Raw genomic sequence first — 10,484 nt, forward strand, 5'->3', positions numbered from 1 at the left:
ACAAAATGAATAATGCCCTATCCTACTGTTTGAATCAGGATAGACAGAAACAACAACAAAAGATACAAGGAAGACTTCTTTGGCTGCGGATCGGCAAGAAGGGAGTGCAGCTCACCGTAGAAATCCCAGATGCGGTCACTGATATGCACCAGAGTGATGTCCGGATCCACCTGCCTCAAATCCTATACATTTAAGTACAGAAGTGTAGTATGAGTACATAAACAATATGTACCCAGTAAGTATACCGTCTAATCTCGAAGAAGTAGAGACTAGAGGTCGACTCGATACTTACTAAGGTCAATTCATATATATATATATATATATATATATATATATATATATATATATATATATATATATATAAGTATGATGTATTCAAATCATGAAATTTACAAGTATCAACAGTTTATGGAAAGTGGTATAAGTCAAGAACATTACAGCATCAAGTTTATAATTTATCATATGAGATAATGGCAAAATTAAGCATGTAGAGGCCTTTCCACAATTATGCGCACATAATACCGAGGCGACGGCCCGATCCAACAGAAATAAACTGTGCACTTGCCGAGGGTCGACGGCGCGCCTATAGATGCATCTATTCATATCGAGGCGATCGGCCCGATCCACAAATAAGGATGAAATATCAAGTTCACACACATGGCACATAAATGGTCAAGAATACCAAATCCAACTTAATTAACTATACAAGTATGCTCCTATCCCCTTTAAGTCTCTAGTACCCGCTAGGTGTTCATAACAACGATTTAACATAAGAGATATATTTAATAGGCATGTTGTAGGCCCTAAGCTACCCGGACATTTATCATAGTAGTAGCTACGCACGGGCTCTCGTCACCTAACGCGTGCGTAGTCCCCGCATTTAACAACAAACACTCAAACATTAAACCTAAGGGGACAATTCCCTCTTATGAGGTTAGAAAGGAGACTCACCTCGCTTCGAAGTGCACTTCCGATATCAAGAATAGGCCTAAACCCTCAATTCGTAGCCAAACAAGCACCAACTAATTAAAATAAGCAAGAACTAGTCAATAAGAGCTTACAAGGTTAAATTCTAATTGTTTAAGCAATTTCCTAACCATAAATACAAGTTTTTCCTAATTTCCGACCCCGGGCCCACATACCCGGATTCCAATATTTTTCGAAGGAAGTTGTTCTCTATCACCTAAGGATCACAAATATGTGATTTCTAGTTCATTTCATGGTAAATTATAGGATTAAATCTTAGTTTTGACTAAACCCTAGGTCTAACTCTAATCTCTTGATTTTTACCAAATTTTAGTGTTAAATCTACCTAATGTTTATGTATTTGAACTAAAAGTGGGTGGGAATTACTTACCTTGCAATGATATGTGGAAACTCTCTCTTTGAAACCCCCAAAATCGCCCAAGTGTGTAGTGAGAAATGAGAGAAATGAGTTTGGGTTCGTATTAATGAACCCTTATGCCCCCAGTGATTTCCGCTTCTGCGAAAAGAATCCCGCTTCTGCGGAAGTGAGCCGCTTTTGCGAAAAAGGCCAAAGGGGGCCTGGGCCGCTTCTGCGGTCTAAACCTCGCTTCTGCGAGGCTGCTTAAGCGGAAAGGCCACCGCTTCTGCGGTTCTGGGCCTGGGCGAATGGACCGCTTCTGCGGTCAGGGGTCCGCTCCTGCGGTTTCCCCTGGGCCTGGCCCCTTCCGCTTCTGCGATAAACGACCGCTTCTACGGTCTCGCTTCTGCGGTCCAAGAGCCGCAGAAGGGGTTATGACAGAAGCAGCAGATAAGGCTCTTTCCTAAGTTTTCAACTTCACTCGCACCTCGACCATTTGACGCTCGGGGCTCCCGAGCCCCGCCCGAACATACCGACAAGTCTGAAATCACGAGGTGGACCTACTCAAACCCTCAAAACAATGCTAAATCGAGGAATCAACCCCCAAAACCAAATGAATCTATTCATTGAACTTCAAGTTCTTAATTCCCCTTCAACGGGTCAAGACGCCCTTAAACTACTCGGATGGACACCAAATTCTACGGGTAGGTCTTAACTGATATTTCGGACTTGTACCAAGTTTCGGAATCGAAATACGAACCCGATACCTATGAAAATAATGATTTCTTAGTTTATTTAAATCTTTGAAACTTTAACTTAACAATTTCACAAAAAAATTCATTACTCGGGCTAGGGACCTCGGAATTCGATTTCGGGCATATGCCCAGGTCCCATATTTTCCCGCGGACCCTCAGAAATTGCCAAATCATGATTCCGGGTCCGTTTCCCCAAAATATTGACCGAAGTCAAACTTGGCCTTTTTAAAGAAACTTAAAGAAACAACTAGGCTTATTCTTGCTCAAAACTCTTCTAACTTCCGAACCACCCGTCCACGCAAGTCATAAATTAGCTAAAGCAAGTGCGGAAAGTATTATTTAAGGGAACGGGGTTTGGAAATGCAAAACGACCAGTCGGGTCGTTACAGGGTGGGTTAGAGAGAGGAGAATAGAAGAATGGGGGAAAAGAAAGGGAGGAAAAGGGGTTGGGTGTTATTATTATTATTTTTAATATTTTTCCAAAAAATTCAATAACTAGTCGAAAAGATACACTACCGCGTCGGGAGCACGGTGCCCCATGCGATGAGGTTGTGGGGAAGTTCAGAGACTTGTTTTCCTACCAGAGGAGCGTGTTTGTCCTGGTGCAGAACAGAGCGCGGCACCCGACGCGACACGCTAGGTCAATTTTCTCAGAATTTTGCCAATTTTTGCAAATTTGCCCACAGTTTGCTCCCCAACTCCATTTTATACGTATTTTGTGTACAATTCGTACTCATACTTGTCCCAACAAGTATCAAAACTCTTAAACTCTAATAATCCTAATCTACGATCATCTAACTATTCTACAAAAGCAAGAAAAAGGTTAGAAGTAGTTCTGAGTTATAGTCGTCAGCTTGACTCCGTCACTTACGCTATCACTATGCTAGAGGACTGCTTGTAAAATCCTCCAATAATGTACAGTTTCAACCCGTGCCAATTCACTTTAAAGATATTAGTCCCTTCTTCATCTTGGATTTCAATGGTTCCATACGGTGAGACATGTTTCATCACATACGGACCCATCCATCTTGACTTAATTTTTTTGTGAACAAGCTAAGTCTACTATTTTATAGCAAGACTTTGTCCCCTTCATGAAAATCCTTTGGCTTCATCAGAAGATCATCTCACACCTTTGTATTTCCTTAAAAATTTGCGCATTTTCATACTCGTCCAGTGTAAATTCCCCCAACTCATTCATCTGCAATAACTTGTTTTCACCTGCAAGACTAAGATCAAGATTAAGCAACTTAATTGCCCAATAAGCTTTATGTTCTATCTCAACAGGTAGGTGACACGACTTTCTATACACTAGTTTGAAAGGTGAAGTCCCTATGATTGTTTTGAATGCAGTTCTGTACGCCATAGAGCTTCATCCAATTTTACAGACCAATCGTTATGAGAAGCACTAATCGTTTTTTCAAGAACATATTTTAGCTCACAGTTAGCCACTTCAACTTTTCCACTAGTTTGGGCATGGTACGAGGTTCCCGTTTTGTGTGTGACCCAATACTTAAGCAACAATGCAGCAAAATGCTTGTTAATAAAGTGCGACCCATTGTCATTGATAATCACTCGAGGTATCCCAAAGTGGGTAAAAATATTCTTCTGTAAGTACTCACACACCACCCAAGCATCTTTGGTCCTAGTAGGCATTTCTTCGACCCAATTAGAGACGTAGTCAATAGCTACTAAGATATACTTATAAGAATAAGACAATGGGAATGGCCCCATGAAGTAAATGCTCCACACATAAAAAATTTCACATACCAGAATGGAGTTTACCAGCATCTCATCTCTCTTGCTAATGTTACCTTCCCTTTGAACTTTTCACATGCAGCTACATACGCCCGTGCGTATTTATACAAAGTTGCCCAGTAAAAACTGGCTTCCATGACCTTTGTTGTAGTGTGATTTCCACCATATTGTCCTCCTGCTGCTCCATCATGGCAATGAGACAAAATGTTGGTCATCTCTCCTTCAAGTACACATCTTCGAATCACACCATTTTCACATTGTTTAAACAAGATGGGGTCATTTTAAAAATAACTTTTTACCTCACCTTGAAGATTCCTTCTTTGATCGCAAGGGAGGTCGCAAGGTAACCAATCACTAGCCAAAAAGCTGGCTACATCAGCATACCAAGGCGATCTTTCGAAGACCGCAGCATTGGAGAAAATCTGCTCACTAGGGAACTTCTCTTATATCTACTATCTCTACAGGAGGTCTCTCAAGTCGAGATAGATGATCTGCGACTTGATTTTCAGTGCCCGTCCTATCTTTAATTTCTAGGTCAAACTCTTGAAGCAACAACACCCTCCGCATCAGATGTTGCTGGGACCCCTTTTTACTCAGCAAATATTTCAAAGCTGAGTGATCAATGTGTACAATAACCTTACTCCTCACTACATAGGATCTAAACTTATCAAAAGAAAATACCACCACAATGAACTCATTCGCGGTAGTAGCATAATTCACTTGAGCATCATTCAATGTTAGGCTTGCATAGTAAATGGGCCTAAACATCTTATCTTTCGTTTTTCCCGTAACTGCTCCTACTGCTACATCACTAGCATCACACATTATTTCAAATGGCTGGCTCCAATCAGGCGTCACCATAATAGGAGTACTAATAATTTTTTCCTCTATCAATGTGAATTCCCTCAAGCACTCCACAAAGAACACAAACTTAACATCCTTTGCTAGTAATGCAGTCAATGGCTTGGTGATACTGGGGAAGATTTTGATGAACCTTCTATAAAATCCAGTATGCCCCAAGAAACTCCTTACGTTCTTCACAAAAGTCAGTGGAGGAAGTCTAGAAATTACATCAACCTTTGCTCTATCAACTTCAATGCTCCGTGCAGTCACCTTATGGCCCTGAACGATTCCCTCTTTCACCATGAAGTGACACTTCTCTCAGTTAAGAACCAGGTGAGTGGCTTCGCAACATTTAAGCACAAGCTCCAAGTTTCAAGTAGTCATAAAAATCATCACCAAATAGAGTGAAATCATCTGTGAATACCTCTAGGCACTTCCCGTTCAGATCTGAGAAGATTGACATCATGAACCTTTGAAATGTGGTCGGTGCATTACACAACCTAAATGGAATCCTCCTGTAAGCAAAAATACCTGCAGGGAAAGTGAACGTAATCTTCTCAACATCTTCTAGGGTAATTGTTATCTGGTTGTAGCATGAGAACCCATTCAAGAAATAGTAACAAACATGTCCAGCCACTTTCTCGGGCATCTGACCAATAAAGGGGAGCGGGAAGTGTTCTTTTCTTGCTACATCATTTAGCCTCCAGTAGTCAATGCACATTCGCCACCCTTTAACTGTTCTTGTTGGGATCAATTCATTGTCTTCATTTTTCACTATTGTCATGCCCCCTTCTTAGGAACAACTTGCACTGGACTGATCCACTGGCTATCAGAGATGGGGAAAATCACTCTCGCATCTAGCAACTTGATAATCTCTTTGTGTACTACCTCCTCCGGATTTTTTTTCCATCTTGCGTTGGGGTTGCACTATTGGCTTGCTATTTTCTTTCGGCAAAACTTTGTGCATGCAAATGGGTGGACTGATTCCTTGAATATCATCTATGGTCTAGCCAATGGCTTTCTTGTACTTCCTCAGCATCTTTACCAGCTTTTGTTCCTGTGCACCTGTCAAGTAAGCAGAAATAACCACAGAAAAATTGTTAGTCTCAAGAAAAGTATATTTCAAGTGAGTAGGGAGGACTTTCAATTCCACACTAGGCTTAGACGCCTCCTTTTTGAGTTCCTCCTCCTCAACCACTTGATCCTCAATCTCAAGAACTTCAGCCTCTTTCATTATTACAGGATCTTCATCCTCTAATGTGTTAGCCTGAGTAATACACCTCTCTAGCGTATCCCCCACAAGCTATCAAACTTGTATTTTACATCCAATTCCCCAACAACATCAAGTTTAAAACACGAGTAGGCAGATGACATCATTGGGATATTTCATCATTCTCTTCATCTAGAACACCACTTTCAAGTTACCCACTCTGAGTAAGCTGCTTCCCCTTGTAGATATCAAGAATTATTCTACCTGCATATAGAAAAGACCTCCCAAGAATCAAAGGCACCTCCTTATTCACTTACATGTCCACCATAATATAGTCTACATGGAACACAAACTTGTTCACCCTTACTTGAATATCATTGATGATTCCTTCAGGTAAGATGGTGGTCTGGTCAACCAATTGTAAGTACACTGGTATGGATTTAAACACACCGAGATTAACTTCAAGTTTCCTGAACACAAACAAAGGCATTAAATTTATAGAAGCACAAGAGTCACATAGAGCCTTGTCAAATTTCTCACTCCCCAACGAGCATGGTATGGTGAAGCTTCTCGTGTCCCTACACTTTTGAGAAATTTTATTTTGCAATATGACACTGCAGTGGGCATTCATCTTGACCACTGTCCTGCTCTCTAACTTCATATTACTGGATAAGATTTCATTCAAGAACTTAGCATAAGCAGACATGTGAGTGAGAACCACTATGAAGGGAATGTTCACATATAGTTGCTTGAACATCTCCAAGAACCGCCCAAAATACTTGTCTAATTTTTCTCACTTCATCTTTTGAGGGAATGGTAGACCTGGCATGTGTCTAATTTCTTCAATCTCTTTTTAACACCATTACTCTCGCCATTCTGTTCTTCACTCTTTTGCTCCTCCAATGTATCAATCTGCTTGCTCACCACCTCTGGTCTAGTTTTCACAACTGAATCAGCCAATGTTTTGCCACTTCTCAAAGATACAACGTTGATTGTTTCTTTCGGGTTCTTTTTCTGTGTCAGAGGGTACCTCTCAAATAACATGTTGGCAATTTGACACACTTGTCTTTCCATATTTCGAATAGTAGAACTGTGATATTGAACCTCTCTTCAGACTTGTTGATGAAAGTCTTCATGAAATTATTCATACTAGACTGATTTGACTGTTATGGCTGGTATTGCTGGTATTATTGCCTTGGATGGTTCTTAAAACTTGGAGATCCTTGACCCTACGGTCTAGGATTATTTTTCTTCCACGAGTTCAAACTCTCACTAGGTAAACTCCATGGAAAACCTAGATGTCTTTGCCCCATAGCATTGAAGTTATTTCTACCTTGGTAGTTTTCCCTATTATAGTTCCCCATAATATTAACTTCCGCTGCTGAAGCTTGATACTCATGAGTAGGGTGTCCCTTTGTACCTTGGTTAAAGTCAACTTTCTTATCTCCTTGGAAATGGTGTCTAGCTGCACTTGCACTGATGTATTAGATTCCACTTGGTGAACCCCATCTTATTTTCTTCTTTCATTGCTCTTAGCTGGCTATTGATTAGCATCCTTAGATAATTCGTCATGGATAGAGACAATCTCCTCAAGAGTTTTCTTCATTAATGGACCTCCAACTGCGTTACTCAGAGTTCTTTATGAGGAGAGTATCAATCCATCCCAAAAATCTTGAAGTTGCATCAACAATTCGATTTTATTATGCTGGCACCTTTTCAATATCTCCTTAAATCTTTCCCAAGCTTCGAAGACTATTTCAGTGTCCTTCTGGCAAATTGTGGATTTCTATTCTGAATTTCCCTATTTTTACAGATGAGAAGTACTTGTCCAGAAATTTTTTTCGTCATATCTTCCCATGTCCTCGACCCAGTTGGTAGGCTTTGAAACCAGTGCATCACATCATCCTTCAGTGAAAAGGGGAATACCCTTAAGTAGATTGCATCTTTGACACACTGTTGTATTAGAAGGTATTCATGATTTCCTCAAAGTCCATCAAGTAAGTGTTCACATCTTCATGCACATTCCCTCCAAAGATGTAGTTGTTTTGGATGGTTTGAAGCAAGTCTTGCTTCAGCTCAAAACTATTCTCTGCTATGGGTGGAGGTCTGACACTCGGCAGTCCCTGATTGTAGACTGGTCTGGCATAATCACCCAATGATCTGCCTGCTCTAGAACCCACATTATTGGATGCATCTTCCGCAAGAGGCCGGTTCAGGTTGAATCTCCATTCTCCGTCCCAATTAACAATTTCGTCATCTCCTAGAGCTACTTCTTGTCGTTGGGCTACTTCCCTTGCAGCCAAATCGACTCTATCATCACCATTTTTTGCCATGTGTTCTTGGGTCAAAGATTACCCCAAGAAATTTTCAGTGATTCCTCTTTCTTTTCTCAGTTGTCCTAGGTATTTCTCCAACTCCGCTTCGTAAGGTATCACTTCCTTTGAAGAAGATCGAGTTAGACACCAGAGAAGTTAAACTTGTTGCTTGCACACAAGTGAGAAAACGTGAATACAAGAAAATAAAATTGGTTCCTGAATTAGCACCAAAAATTATTTTAAACACTATTGATTTTTAATCCCCGACAACAGCGCCAACATTTGATGAGCACAAAACACAACATGAAATTAATGCTCACTAGTCAAAGATAGTATAGTTTAATTATCGTCTTCATAGGGATTGGATTTAAAAGATGTTAGAATAATTTTCAGTTACTTGCTATCCAGGATGATTAACACTTTGATTGGATTATTATCAACTACAATTAACTACTAAAAGTAAAGCAAATATCAATTGATCACAAGGACAAGAACTGAGCAACACAGAAATATCAGTGGGGAAATAAGGGTAATTGACTAGACAAGTGCACGACGATTAACTCGGGATCCAATGCTTGAATTAGTTCACTCTATAATACTGCTGATTCTCACGAATTCACCAGAAAATTAGATTACACTTGAAGTTAATGTTCTTCTTTCGATTAAACTTTAATTCCCAATTGAAACACTATGAACACTTACTATGAATATAATAATGATTTTAGTCCAAAGGGTAACTCTTCACGAATATTTCCTTCTTTTTTTAGTTTAATTAATAATTCAAGAAGCTCTTCGGTTACCTAGATGAATCACGAATTTAAACTAGAGCATGAGATGTATAGAAATTCAATATCAAACTCCTCCTTCGATTAAGTAAAATAATGAATAACTTCATAATACAATTCAAACATCACATCAATTAAGTCAAGCAATTGCCAAGAATCGAATCTCTAATCAAATCATCAATACACCATATCTGTCAAATACATTTATATATTAAAATTATATAATTACATTGAATACGGTTAAATACATAAAAATACATTGAACACATGAAGTATAGCAGGTCATCTATAGTGCAAAACATATGAATACATACTGCAGATACACTTGAATACATACATACATATATATATATATATATACACACACACACACATACACATTCACGTAATACATATGAATATATATCTGAATACTTAAATAATATTAATTAGAAAAACATATGAATACATTCACGTAATATAGCGAGACATGGAATACAGCAAGATACATTGAAATACAATGAAAAAAAAGATAGTGAATACAATAAAATACATGGACTACAAAGAGATACATTGAAATACAATGAAAAAATAGGTAACAGACTCTTCAAGTTCCTTAGCCCCAAACTCCATCCCCAATCCACCGATATCCAGGTCGCCGCCACCGATAAAAGCAGGGGAGGAAAAAACCGGGGAAAAAGAGAAGAAAGAAGAAAGAGAAAGGAGGAGAGAGAATAATAATACATAGCATATTTAATGGCTTAAAGGTAGGAAGTGACCATAAATAGATTTTGCTATAAAAATTAAAAGGTAGCTATAGGAGATAATTTTTAAAAGAGTATTTATTTATAGTAAATAAGGTATGAACCTTTGCTATATGAGGTAAAATTTCCTTAAATTAAATAAAAGGGTAAAGTATGGTAGCCCAATAAATGAGTCCATTACTTAGATGGTCACTCAACTATCTGAAATTATCTGCCAATGTCATCTTTGTTTCGTTTGTAACAACAAAGTCACTTAACTATGTCAATAGTACTTAGAAGGTCAGTCAACTAGTTTTTTCAAATTTTTGATCACCAAAAACCTATTTTACACTCTAATTATCAACTTTTATCTTCTTTTATTTTTTTAGCTTTTTAATATAATAATTTTTTCTCTTTTTAATTTATGTTATGGACTTACCTTAGAATAAATAAATTTTATTTATAAGTTAAAAAAAATTAAAATAGTGTTTAAGCATATATATGTATGGAATAATAAAATATTTGAGCATAGTAGAAAGTTAATTAGAACTATTAGTTGGTAATAATAATTTTGAAATTAACAGAGAATAAATTATTTACACAATTGAGAATGAAAGAAAATAGAAGTTTTAAATATATATTCCATGCACGTACTATAGAAAATAACTATTAAAAACAAAGGTATTTTTGTAATTGTAGACAATAAATTGTGTCGGGAAAATAAAATCAAGACCGAAAAATATTGCAACAATCGTAGTATTTTATTTCAAACAAT

Source organism: Nicotiana attenuata, unplaced genomic scaffold, assembly GCF_001879085.1.
Source record: "Nicotiana attenuata strain UT unplaced genomic scaffold, NIATTr2, whole genome shotgun sequence".
Classification (NCBI taxonomy): Eukaryota; Viridiplantae; Streptophyta; class Magnoliopsida; order Solanales; family Solanaceae; genus Nicotiana; species Nicotiana attenuata.